Here is a 12,451-nt window from a genome sequence, read left to right as displayed (position 1 = left end):
CCCTGGCCATTCTTGCCTTTCCGCCCGCCCACCACAACCCCTCAGCCAGATGCCGTCTCCAGTTCGGGAGCGTTGCATGGGGACGCCAGGCACTCTGCTTTTCCTAAACAACTTCCAAGAACCCCAGAACATTTCTTAAAGTGTCTGGAACTAAGCTTTAACCTAGCCTGCTTCATCAGCCTGGGACGGAAAAGACGGGAGGGGCGAAGAAGAAGCGGGGAACTGAGAGCCCGGGCCCGGGACGTTCGGTGTAAGTGATCCAGGCTTGCAGTGCCCCAGGCGCACCCCGCGGAGAGGCGTCGGGGAGTCGGGGACGTGCGGAAGGCTACCACCCGGCCAACCCCGGGGGATGAGCAGCAAGGCTGGCCATGCCCGGCTGGAGACTGGGCGAAGAGACCCGCCCCGGGAAGCGGGGGATGGGGGCAGGCGGCCATGTGCAACAGCTGGCAGGTGGGAGCCTCCCAGGCGCCAGCTCGGAGAGGGCCACGCCCCTTCGCGATTCCCCGCGTTCGGCCTCCCGACTGCTCAGGGGGCCACGCCCCTTCCGGATTCCCAGCGCTAGGCCTCCGGACAGCTCAGGAGCCACGCCCCTTCTCGAGTTCTCCGCGCTGGGGCTCGGGACTGCTCAGGGTTCCCTCTGCCCCTCCTCAAGCCCCACGAGTCTCGCTGCGTACCTCCCTCCCGGTGCGGCACTGGACTCCCAGACCTCAGCACCCACCGCATCTCCTGTTACTCGCCCCACGGTGGTTGCCCGGGGAAAACCTCCAAGCATTTTACTGGCTCGCCTGGAAACGCTTTCATCTTTGCTCCATCAGCAGCAGCTCTTTGATTAATTGAGTTCTCCTGGCTTTAGAGCCTCCCCCATGATCGTGCTACAAATTCCCGAGGCCAGCACCCGAGGCCTGCTGGCTCCGATCTCGGCCACGTGTAAACCCAGGTGCGCCCCCTGAGTCTCACGCCCTCCTCCTGTTGCCTCCCCATCCCTCTGGCCTTCGGGACTTGGGGTTGCAATGAATCTTAGATTTTTTCCAAGAGTCCTCTATTCCTCCAGCGTCTCCGTGCACCGGCCCGCTCCAACACCTGACATTTTCCTTCAACTCCACCCTCCCCTCCCCGAGTCCACAGACACACACACACACACACACACACACACACACACGCCTCTTCCCTTCCGCTCCACCCTCAGTCAGTGGCGGAGTCAGTCCATCCAATAGGCAGGAGCCCAAACGACTGTCCACAGACAGCTGTCCTCTCGCCCACGAGAGTGGGGCTGCACGCAGCAGCAGGCCCAGGAGGAAACCGTGCTTTGATAGCCCCAGGCATCGTATTTCATCGTATTTCACAAGTGAGCCAAATGGAGAAGGGATTAGCTGTTTCACCCAATAAGCCCACATCTGTAGTTACATTCTGACTGGGATAAAATTACCCTGGTTATTAATCCTTCTGCTTTAGAGCATAAGCTGATCACCAGCTGGGGTCAGGAAAAAATTCCACCCCGACTCCTTCCAACCTGCTCCCCCATCCTCAGCTGCCCCATTTCCTGTGGTCTATTCTTGCACAGTTAGGTCTACAAGCTAGGTTGAAGGCCACCAACTGAGACACCTGTCCCGAGACAGGACTATTCAAATCTGCCCTGAAAAGGACATCCCATTGATCATGTAAGTATGTATTGAGAATCTACTGTGGGCAAGACATTGGTCTTCGCTGTGGGAGATACAAAAACCATTCAGTCATGGCCCTTGCCTTTTTCATGCCAAGAAAAGCTGAAGTGTGTGGTCAGAAATTGCATGTGGTTTCTGGGACTTGCTGCTCTGAGGCACTCTGGGTGTGTCGGATGGCTTCAGGAAACACAGTTTGGATATGGGCAGTATTTTCATGCCCATTGCCATTCCCTTCTGCCTCAAGTGTATGTGGGTTCTCCCTGCAGTCAGCTGGCAGGCCAAGCCAGGGTAGCTTTATTTCTGTCTCTGACCCTTTCTCTTCAGACTCCAAATCTGCAGGTGCTGGAGACTTTGAAGGAGTCTCCATTTCCCTTGGTAGAAACAAGAGGTAGGAACAAGCAGGTGGAAAGCCAGGGTTGCTCCTTCCAGCCAGTGGGTCTGGGGCTGCAGCACACAGCGTTGACATCCCGAGAGGTCATTTTCCCTGGTCGCTTCAGACCTGGCATTGGGTGAACAGACCACATGATTCAGCATCCAACTTGGGCATCTCTCAATAACAGAAAGAGGTGCCATTGATAATTTCATGGAACTTTCCTGAGCACACCAGGGTGTGCTCATTCTGCCTGAGGGGTCATCTCCCTTGGGCATCATAAGAGGTACCACCGAGACACAACAGCTTTTGTCACCATTTCCTGATTGCTTCCCAAGCTCTCTGTCCTCTTCCCTGTGCTAGTCATCTCACAGTCTCCTTCTGCAGGTCGATCCTCCCTACTTCAGCCCTTCCTCCCACCTCAGCTCCTTTGTTCCCACTGCCATGCCCAAAACACCTATATTTCCACTCTCCAAACTTGGATCAACCCAACTATATTTTCACGCTACTATGTCCAGGATGCTGGGTGATACTAGAGATAGCCATCGATAACATTCATTATGTGAATAAGTCTGGGCTGATCCTGTGACACAGTTACGCCTTCTACCCTCTGCTGCTTCTCAACATTGCCCAGTCCTTATGTTGGTGTTCTCATTTCACATGATAGAGTTCCAAACCTTTTGTAGCCCGAATCATCATCTATCCCCTAATTCTTGGGAGACCCTAACTTCACCAATAGCAACAACAACCAAAACCAACCAACCAAACAAAAAAATACTTAAGATATGAACCTCTCAGATTTTCTGAACCCTCCACCTCCAGACTAAATTTATGGATGGATACCTATCTGTTGACCATACCCTCCCTCTTCAATGAAAACTGCCTCTCCTTCCACTCCATTTGTGAGGCATCCATGGATGCTGACATGTGCTTACATAGGACCTCCCGTCCACAGCCAGAATTAGCCAGAATTCATTGACCCATGATTGGGCTCCTAAAATACTCAAGATGAAAGAAATGTTACTTTTCTTTACTATAGTAATGATTTTACTATCAAATGCATCCCATAACCTTATGTAGTAAACATCAAATATGCACAATAAAATTTATTTGAAAAAATAAAGCTGGAAAATTGAAAGTAATGAATGTTCAATTAAAATCTACAAACAAGCAAATAAATAAATACATACTCAAGATGGACAAGTGACAGCCTTTCTCTAGAATTTTTGATTTGAGGCCAAGAAGGTTAGTGCAGCCTTTCTCCCATGGCTGTACCTGTGAAGATAAACATTTGGGAATTGATGGCAGCCTTGGTTCTCCACCAAGCTGAAGAAACTAGGACCTGCGGGGGCTGAGATTGGAGTGAAACAGATGTGAAGAGAAAAGTCCTGGGTCCAGGTGGTCCTGGGGCCCAGCCATGCTTGTTTGTTGTTGTTGTTGTTGTTTGTTTGTGTTTGTGTGTGTGTGTGTGTTTTTAATAGATTTAAATTGGTTTCTGCCAGGTATAGTAAGAGGCCTCTTTACCTGCTTCTCAGAGAATTTCCCTCCTCCTGCCTGTGGCTAATTCCTTCTGTACCCTTGGTTCAGCCCCACCTGGCGACCCTCGTTCCATCACTTCCACCACTTCTCTAGAATCTTCAGTCATTTCAGCGACACATACGCTCATCTTCCTGCCCAAAAACTGAATAAGCAAAGACTTTCTTTCATCTCTGTCCCTCTCCAACTTCTGCCCTTCCCTTCTACTCACTATCCCTATTTTCTCACCTCCTACTTAATGCCCAATCTGCTGCTGCTATCTTGCTCCATTTCTTCTTCCCATTTTCTTGATGCTGCTCTCCTGACAGGCAGTGCCTTGCAGAGTACGTCCAATTTCTCGTGTTTATGTTGCTTGTCTGCAGCATCTGGTATCAGTAACCACCTCCTCTTTCTCAAAACTCCCACCATGCTTGATGGTTTTCCTGCTGATTCTTGACCTGATGCAGAAAAGCTTGACCTGCAGAAGCTGTACTAGAAGCAGTCAGGATCTAAAGCTCTAGACTTTTCCAACCTGCCTCTCATTGCCATAAAAATGCAACTGACCTGTGTCTCCTCTCCTGGTGCACCACTAAGGGATGGCTGACTGATCTAATGAGACTACTGGAACTAAGGCATTCACAGGTGAGTTATTTTGATATTTTAATAATAGGTCTCAAGACTTAGCTCAGTGTCTCTCAAAGTTGGATTACAGTGGAAGGGAGTGGTGGGGAGCAGGTATAGGATGGAAGAAAGGATTGAAAATATATTGTTGAGGGTCTAATAGTTTTTGAGACGTTTAATTTTTGTATTTTCACTTTAATGTTAATCATTACTTGATCATGCATTTTAATTTGCCATTCCACTGGCACCCAAGTAATCACCAACTTTTGGTGCAATATTTCAAAAGTGGGGTGTAATCTCAAAGATTCAGATAATTTTTTCTTCTAACATGAATCACTTTGTTCCTCAAATTGGGAAGTACTAACTTAAGAAATAGGCATTGTAGGAATGTGAGTGTTGTTTATGTATCTGGCAGCACCAAGAGGAGAGACTCAGAAACGTAAGACCTAAATCCTGCCCTCAAAAACCCACAGGCTCATTGGAAAAACAGCACAGGAACACTTAAGAAATGAAATTCAAGCATGAAGTAACAACATGAGGTATGTCACAAAGTGATATGTTATTAGTATTATTATTACTATTATTATTTTATGAGACAGAATCTCACACTGTCGCCCAGGCTGGAGTGCAATGGCATGATCTCGACTCACTGCAACCTCCAATTCCCAGGTTCAAGTGATTCTCCGGCCTCAGCCTCCTGAGTAGCTGGGATTACAGTTGCCCACCACCATGCCCAGCTAATTTTTGTATTTTTAGTAGAGAGGGGGTTCCACCACGTTGGTCAGGCTGGTCTCGAACTCCTGACCTGGTGATCCACCCACCTCAGCCTCCCAAAGTGCTGGGATTACAGGCGTGAGCCACCACGCCCAGCCATTGGTATGTTATTAAGAGATGTGTACACTACTTTCTCCAGGAGATCACAGAGCTTTCCCTGTAGGAGTAATCAATGGAGGCATCCTTGTTGGGGAAGGGTCTTGGTGGTGGATGCTGGTCTGGAAATTGATCAAGGCCTTAAGTAAAAGTTAGGAGGTATATTTCCAGAGTAGAAAAAGAGAGAGACAGAAAGAGATTCTAGGCATGAAGAAAGCCCGAGAGTTCACAAAGTCTTGAGCTTGGGATAGAAATCAGACTGGACCAAGTGGAGGGTTATAGGGGACAATGCTCATTTAACAAAATATTTTGTTTATAAATTTATTATGTGATGTTTTAAAAACGTATCAAGAAAACACTGTGGCCAAATCAGAACACAGTTGGACTTCCTTACATTTATGTTTTTTTTTCTTTTTTTCAATTGATACACGTATTTGTACATATTTATAAAGTACACATGATATTTTGTTACATGCATGGAATGTGGAATGATCAAATCAGGGTATTTAGGGTAGACATCACCTCAAGTATTTATCATTTTTATGTGCTGGGAACATTTCAAGTCCTCTCTTCTGGCTATTTTGAAATATATAATACATTGTTACCGACTGTAGTCACCCCACTGTGGTATAGAACATTAGAACTTATTCCTCCTATCTAACTATATGTACCCATCAACTAAGCTCTCTTAATCCCCTTCCCCACCAGCATACCTTCCCAGCATCTGGTATCTACCATTCTCCTCTCTACCTCCATAAGATCAACTTTTTTTAGCTTCCATATATGAGTGAGAACGTGCAATATTTGTCTTTCTCTGACAGGCTTATTTCACTTAACATAATGACTTCCAGTTCCATCCATGTTGCTACAAATGATATGATTTTATTCCTTTTTTATGGCCAAATAGTATTCTATTTATGTATTTATATCACAGTTTTAATCCATTTGTCCATTGATGGACACATAGGTTGATCCCCTCTGTTTGCTACTGTGAATAGTGCTGTCATAAACTGAGAGCACAGGTATGCCTGTGATGTACTGAATTCCTTTCTTTTAGATAAATACCCCATAGTGGGATTGCTGGGTCACATGGTAGTTCTATTGTTAGTTTTTTGAGAAATCTACATACTGTTTTCCATTATAGCTGTACTAATTTACATTCTCACCAACAGATCCTTGCCAGCATCTGTTACAGTTTTTTTTGTTTGTTTGGTTTTGGTTTTTTTTGTCTTTTTAATAGTAGCCATTCTAACAGGGGTAAAAAAATGTCTCATTGTGGATTTCAATTTGCATTTCCCTGATGATTAGTGATGTTCAACATTTTTCATATACCTGTTGGCCATTTGTATGTCTTCTTTTGAGAAATGTCTATTCATGTCCTTTGCTCACTTTTTAATGGGATTATATGGGTTGTTTTTTTTTTCAACTGTTGGGTTGTTTGAGTTCCTCGTACATTCTGGATATTAGTCCTTTGTCACATTAATAGTTTGCAAATATTTTCTCCAATTCACCAGGCCGTCTCTTCACACTGTTGATTGTTACCTTTGCTGTGCAGATGCTGTGCAGAAGCTATTTAGTTCAACATAGTCCCATTTGTCTAGTGTCATTTTTGTTGACTGTGCTTTTGATGCTCTTTTATATTTATGGAGGATAGAGGTGAGACATCATAATCATATCAGTGTTAAGGACATTGAAAGGTTGAATGCAGATCTTTAGTAGCAGATAAAGCTGGGACCATATTTTGGAAGACTTGAATTCCAAGTGAAGCAGTTGAACTTGCATATCTTGATGTGCAAAGGGCTTCGAGGACAATGACTACCTCAAGTTCTCTGGGTCTCTGGAGAAAAATATTTCTAATTTTACATACCTAGTCTAATACTTGATTTCGTATCTTTTACTGCATAGTGTACATTTTAAAAACTACACATGTGAGAGTTTTCTGGTGGTGGAAATTATGCCTGTTTGTTTCATTACTATTGTTAATTGGTATTAGTTGGAAGGGATTATGTCCCTTTAAGAGCAAATCCTCCCTTGCAGAATAAATCCTAAGACAACTGGTGATGTTTATTGCTTCTATTAGCTTGATAATCTTAAAACAATCTTGATGCCATTTACACAACTTTTTCATTCCTCCATGTTACCAGAACATTACTTAGCCATTATGGGTTGTTACATTGTGCTTAGGATAGTGAAGATCTGACAACGTGGTGTCCTGAGTCACACATATCTATGAAATGAGTGAATACATGGATAATTAGGAAGGATACATGATAGGTAAAGATATCCCAAGATTGGCATTGAGAGGAAGATTGAAATAGATGATTGCTCAGCTCTATTCCAGTTCTAAGAATTTTCCTTGCATTGGGGAAGGCAGGGAAGAGGCCATTCAATTCTCTAATGGCAGTGTCTCAAAAGAGACCTGCTCTATCCCCTTTCCCTAGAGTTTTCTTAAAAAGATACCACCACCCTTGTTAGTAGTATATTTCAGTTTCTCCAAGCTTCAGAGAAAAATTTTCTTTCTAATAGCCAACTCAACTCCCTAAAACCACAGTTTAAGCCCATCCTGTCTGCCTGGTTCTTCAGTGACAACAATTCCTCTCAGGGTCATGGTAAGACTACAGATGCTCTTCCACTTACAGTGGGGTCACCTCATGATAAACCCATCACAAGTTGAAAACACTCTAAGTAGAAAATGCATTTAGTACATCTAACCTACTGAACATCATAGCTTAGCCTAGCCTATCTTAAACATGCTCAGAACACTTCCATTAGCCCACAGTTGGGCAAAGTCATGTAACACAAAGCTTATTTTATAAGAAAGTGTTGAATATCTCATATAATTTATTGAATACAGTACATTGTAGAACACAGTATTGGTCATTTACCCTGATGATCGCATGGCTAACTGGGAACTGTGCTTGCCACCACTGCCCAGCATCAAGAGAGGGTACCGTGCCACATATTGCTAGCCTGGGAAAAGATGAAAAGTCAAAATTTAAAGTACAATTTCTACTGAATGCGTATTGGTTTTGCACCATTGTAATGTCAAAAAATGTAAGTGAGGACTGTCTGTATTGCTAAAGCCAGCCTAAGATTAAAATCCACAGAAGGACTTAATGGGGAGGAAGGGGAGGCATTTATAGAAAAGCCATTCAAGGTGATGTGGTTCTGCAGGAGGCTGAAGAGCCCCAGGGATTCACTAAGAAAGAGTAATCACTTTGAGCACCGCAGATCGCCAGGCTGGCGTCACAGCCCAGAGCATGGCCCGAATGAAGGTGGATTGCTTCAGTTATCTGGGCATCTTGATGAATGGGTACTGCACACACGCTGAGGGAGATGGGAGGAAACAAGCCAGAGATTAATCACTTATGGCATCAATGAATGGAGAGTGTTTAGAGTCTGTGGTAGCCAGAGGGACAACAGCAGAGAGGAACCTAGAGTAATCAGGTCACCATTAGGAAAAAAGTGGGCAAATGTAACACCGAGAACCATCTTTGTTAGGCTGATTTGCATAAGGGTAGTGACAATTGAAGTAGCCCAGGTAGGGAAGAACAGTGGAGTTCAGTCCTGGGAAGTACCCAGGCTAGAGTATGGTCAAGGTCTGGGAGCCCCAAAGGTAACCCCAAACCAGAGAAGGAGGGTCTCAGAAGCAAAAAGAGGAAGATGCCAAAAATAGGGTAAGAACAGGAAATGAGAATGAATACAAGCAGCCTCCTGGGGGCTTCTAGAAGATAAAGCAGTGTGCAATCCCCAGTGTTTCCCAGAATTTCAACAACTGCTCATTATTAGTGGGATCTCAGTTCTTCTCTGCCCCAAAATTAGCAGAGGATGGAAGGAAAGGAAGGAAGAAGGGAAGGAAGGAAGGAGGAAAGGGAGGGAGGGCCTTAAGAAAGGGCTATGAGAAGACTCACATAATTTCCTTTAAAAACCATTTGCCTTAACAGAAATGTACCTGGCCCATGGATCCACTTGAATTCTTTACCACCTGGTGTTGAGCCCTGTAAAGTGCTATGAAAACTAGCACAGCCTCACTTGGGACTGAAAGAAAATAAACCACAGGCAGGATTTTAAACGAACATAGAAAACACAGCACAAGCCATCCTAGCTGTTTGGGCTGCTGAATCCTGCAACCTTCAACTATGGCGTGGAGACAATGGGGCAGAGGGATGCTCGTTTCCCAGGTTGCTGATTGTTGAGAAACGATTCTGTGAACTTCACATAAGCAGATTTTGTTCAGAATAATAACAACAAAAAACATTGAGAAATGGAAGCAGAACATGAATAGGAAAATAATGGTTAGATGACCTCACAGGAATGCATACCAAATGGTATGGCTCACGTGCAGAGAGGCGGCACTCGATTTTGACTCTAAGTTACCTAGCAGCATAAGCAATGAGGAAAATAGTTGCCAGAGCCTTCCTGTCCACAGGACAAAAACAAACCCCACATTCAGAGGAAGCACAGCTTTTTCAGATGCTGAAACCTTGTATATTTTTTTCTGGGCCAGTCTCCTCAAGAGCATCCTGCAGTGTTACAGTCAGGAAATGTCATGTTTGTGTCTTTGGACTCCACGCTGGCGATTTCAGACCCACGGCAGCAGCAGTGGCAGCATTCCCGGAGGGAAAGGAACCCAAAGGTGTCACTGACACCCTGCTGGACGGAGGGGCTTTTATATAAGGCTGCTACCATTACTGCCACTTCCTCAGAACCAAACCCCAGAATCAGAGGAGTAGCAGTGGGTTCCAAAATGAAACGCCACCTATGTGGTGCCACTGTGGGAGATCTTGTTCCTGACACATAGCTTCAGCCACCCCATGGCCCCAGTCAACCCAACACACCCCGGAACAGGAAGGATCCGGTCACCTGGGAGAAAGCCCTGAATGAACCAAAGAATAACCAAGGGAAGAAATAGGTAGAAAATAACGAAACACCCCTGAGATATTAAAGATGTCAATTCAAGAACAGCAGCCACTAAGGGTTGTAACAAACTAAAGCAATAAGAGAAAAGGACCTGGCAGCTCCTTTCTGGAAGGACGCTGGATGTATTTGCCTCCTTTGCTTCTGCCTTTGGGTAGAGAAATGCAGAAATGCAATCCCTCAGTGGCTGGTTAGCTGGTTAGATGATGGCCCATTTTTCAGGGCTGCTGGACAGACGTTAGCGTTCAGATTTTGACTTGGACTCAATTAACCTGGGCTGAACGTTTTACATACCTAGGACTGTCCTGGGTGAGCCACATGTGCCAGTTTAATAACCCGAAAATGGGCATTTTTTAAATTCTCATTTTAAAGTTTGGAAACAGGCTCAAAGAGGGAGGAGTCTGGGAAGTACACTGTTATTAACTGTTACATTGCCATGGCCGCAGCTGCTACGGGATCATCCACTCTCTTCATTTCCCTGGTTGGTGGAGACAAATCCGGCTGTGGCTCCCTTTAATAGACCCCTTGTAATTCAAAGGAAAAAAGACTTGGCCATGCATAAACACACCTTTCAAAAGAAATATATGAAACTAGATATCACTAGATCATGAACATATCCTTAAATTACTGTACCACATGAAGTAACTGTCTCTCCTTCCCTCTTTCCTTTCCTTCTTTGCTCCTTCCTTCCAGCCCAGGTATCTGTGAAGGATTTACAGTAGATACAGTGTCCCCTGACCAGGCCATGAGGGATTCAAAGCTGAGAATTACACAGTCCCTGCTCTCAAGAGCTCACACACTGTTGAGGAGACAGAGAAGATATTGGGTGATTTCCACACACTTTGTGAAGTGCTGGCACAGGGGGCTGGAGGGTCAAGGAGAAATACAGCAAACAGATGTGAGACAGGGCCTGGGGAAGATGCTGTGGGAGTAACCACAGGCTAGGGTGGAAGCCCCAAGAGTTTTGGCTGTTTCCAATACAGTGAGATTTTGTCTAGAGACATTGCATCAGAAAATGCATCAGACATTTTTGGCTGATGCAGTTGGGTGTGTAGGTAAGGACCAAGGCATCTAGTGGAAAGAGGCCAGAGATCTTGCTAACATCTTACAATGCACAGGACTGCCCCCAACAACAAAGAATTATCCAGCTTGGAATGTCCAAAGTTGAGAACCCCTGCCCTGGAGTCGGGAGGAGCCCCTGAAGGTTCTAGGCAGGGCAGTGAAACAGTCAGATGTGTTTTCAGATGTCTTGTCAACATTAGAGAAATTAGGAAACTGCTGTTTCTTTCAAGTGGAATTTGTCTAAGGGTGGCTGTTGGAGCCAGTGAGCTGAGGGTCTGGAGGGTGAGAATTCTACCCAAAGGATCGTGGTGCCATGGCAAGTCCTGAACCAGGCATCAGTAGTCCTGGCCTGACTTCAGCTCCTCCAGCCACAGGCTGGGTGACCATGGGCAGGGATGACAACTCCCTGAGCCTCCCTTTCATCATCTACAAAATAAAGCACAAGAATATATACTGTTCTGGCCTTATTCCTGTGTTACTGTGATATCAAATACAATTCGTATTTATGAAAGAGAGTGAAAAAATGTAGATGAAGGATATTATTGTACTGTAAAGAATATCTTTTAAACAATTATACAACAAATATAGGCTAATTATAGTGAAGTAGAAAATACAGTTAAGCAAAAAGAGAACAAAAAAACTCACCCATTAGCCATCCCTTCACCATCCAGAAAAAAAACACTGTTAACATTTAATTGTATATTTTTAGTTTTCCAGGCTTGTGTGTGTATGTGTATGTGTGTAATTTTTCATTTAAAAATCAGATTATGCTTTCCCCACAAATAGGCATTACAAATAGCATGTTACATCAGTAAAATGTTTCTATGCTATTATTTTGACACTGGGTGTCCTCTATTGTTAGATTGTTGTGTCATTTTCAAATGTTCCACACTGGCAAACATTGCTTGGAGTTACATCCCCTTATGGGTTTTAATTAAATTAAAGTGAAAGATGTGGAGCTGAGAAATGCCTTACAATGGGGCACATAGCACAACCAGCACCCATAGCTGACCCTGTGCCCTCACTGCTGCTGGTGGGAACTGTAGGAGTAAAGAGAATTTTCCCTCCCCTCTGAAGGTTTAATCTACTAAAATAAACAGACAATAGACAGATTAACAGAAAAAAGGCATACATATTTATTAATGTGCAGAAGCACAGGAGCTGTACAAAATATGAGTCTCAAGGGAAGGGTCAGATGGTTGAGGCTTAACTACCCTCTTCATAGGGAAGAGGGAAGAAAGGGGATGTAGGCAATTTTGAGGAATAGTAAATGATTTGTAAGGGAATTGAATAAGCCCAAAGAGCAGACAATGGCCTGGGACGGTGTTCCTCTGAGCTCTGGGGAGGTGGTGGGAAGGTGAGGGGCAGAAGTGCACTGTGAACAGAGGTTGTCTTATTATGCAGATAAAGTCTTCCAGGAGTTTCCCTCAGAAGA

At 44.7% G+C, this 12,451-nt stretch overlaps 1 long non-coding RNA gene across 1 annotated transcript; it reads right to left on the bottom strand.

Annotated features, from left to right (window-relative positions):
• Positions 1 to 7,096: 7,096 nt before the first annotated feature.
• On the bottom strand, positions 7,097 to 11,794 carry LOC113219692. Its single transcript, XR_003306655.1, has 3 exons — positions 11,662 to 11,794; positions 7,923 to 8,007; positions 7,097 to 7,264 (listed from the first exon to the last, which is right to left on the bottom strand). It is a non-coding gene; the product is annotated as an uncharacterized LOC113219692 (long non-coding RNA).
• Positions 11,795 to 12,451: the final 657 nt, after the last annotated feature.

Source organism: Piliocolobus tephrosceles, chromosome 9 (assembly GCF_002776525.5).
Source record: "Piliocolobus tephrosceles isolate RC106 chromosome 9, ASM277652v3, whole genome shotgun sequence".
Taxonomy (NCBI): domain Eukaryota; kingdom Metazoa; phylum Chordata; class Mammalia; order Primates; family Cercopithecidae; genus Piliocolobus; species Piliocolobus tephrosceles.
This window is presented reverse-complemented; position numbering and strand designations above follow the sequence as displayed.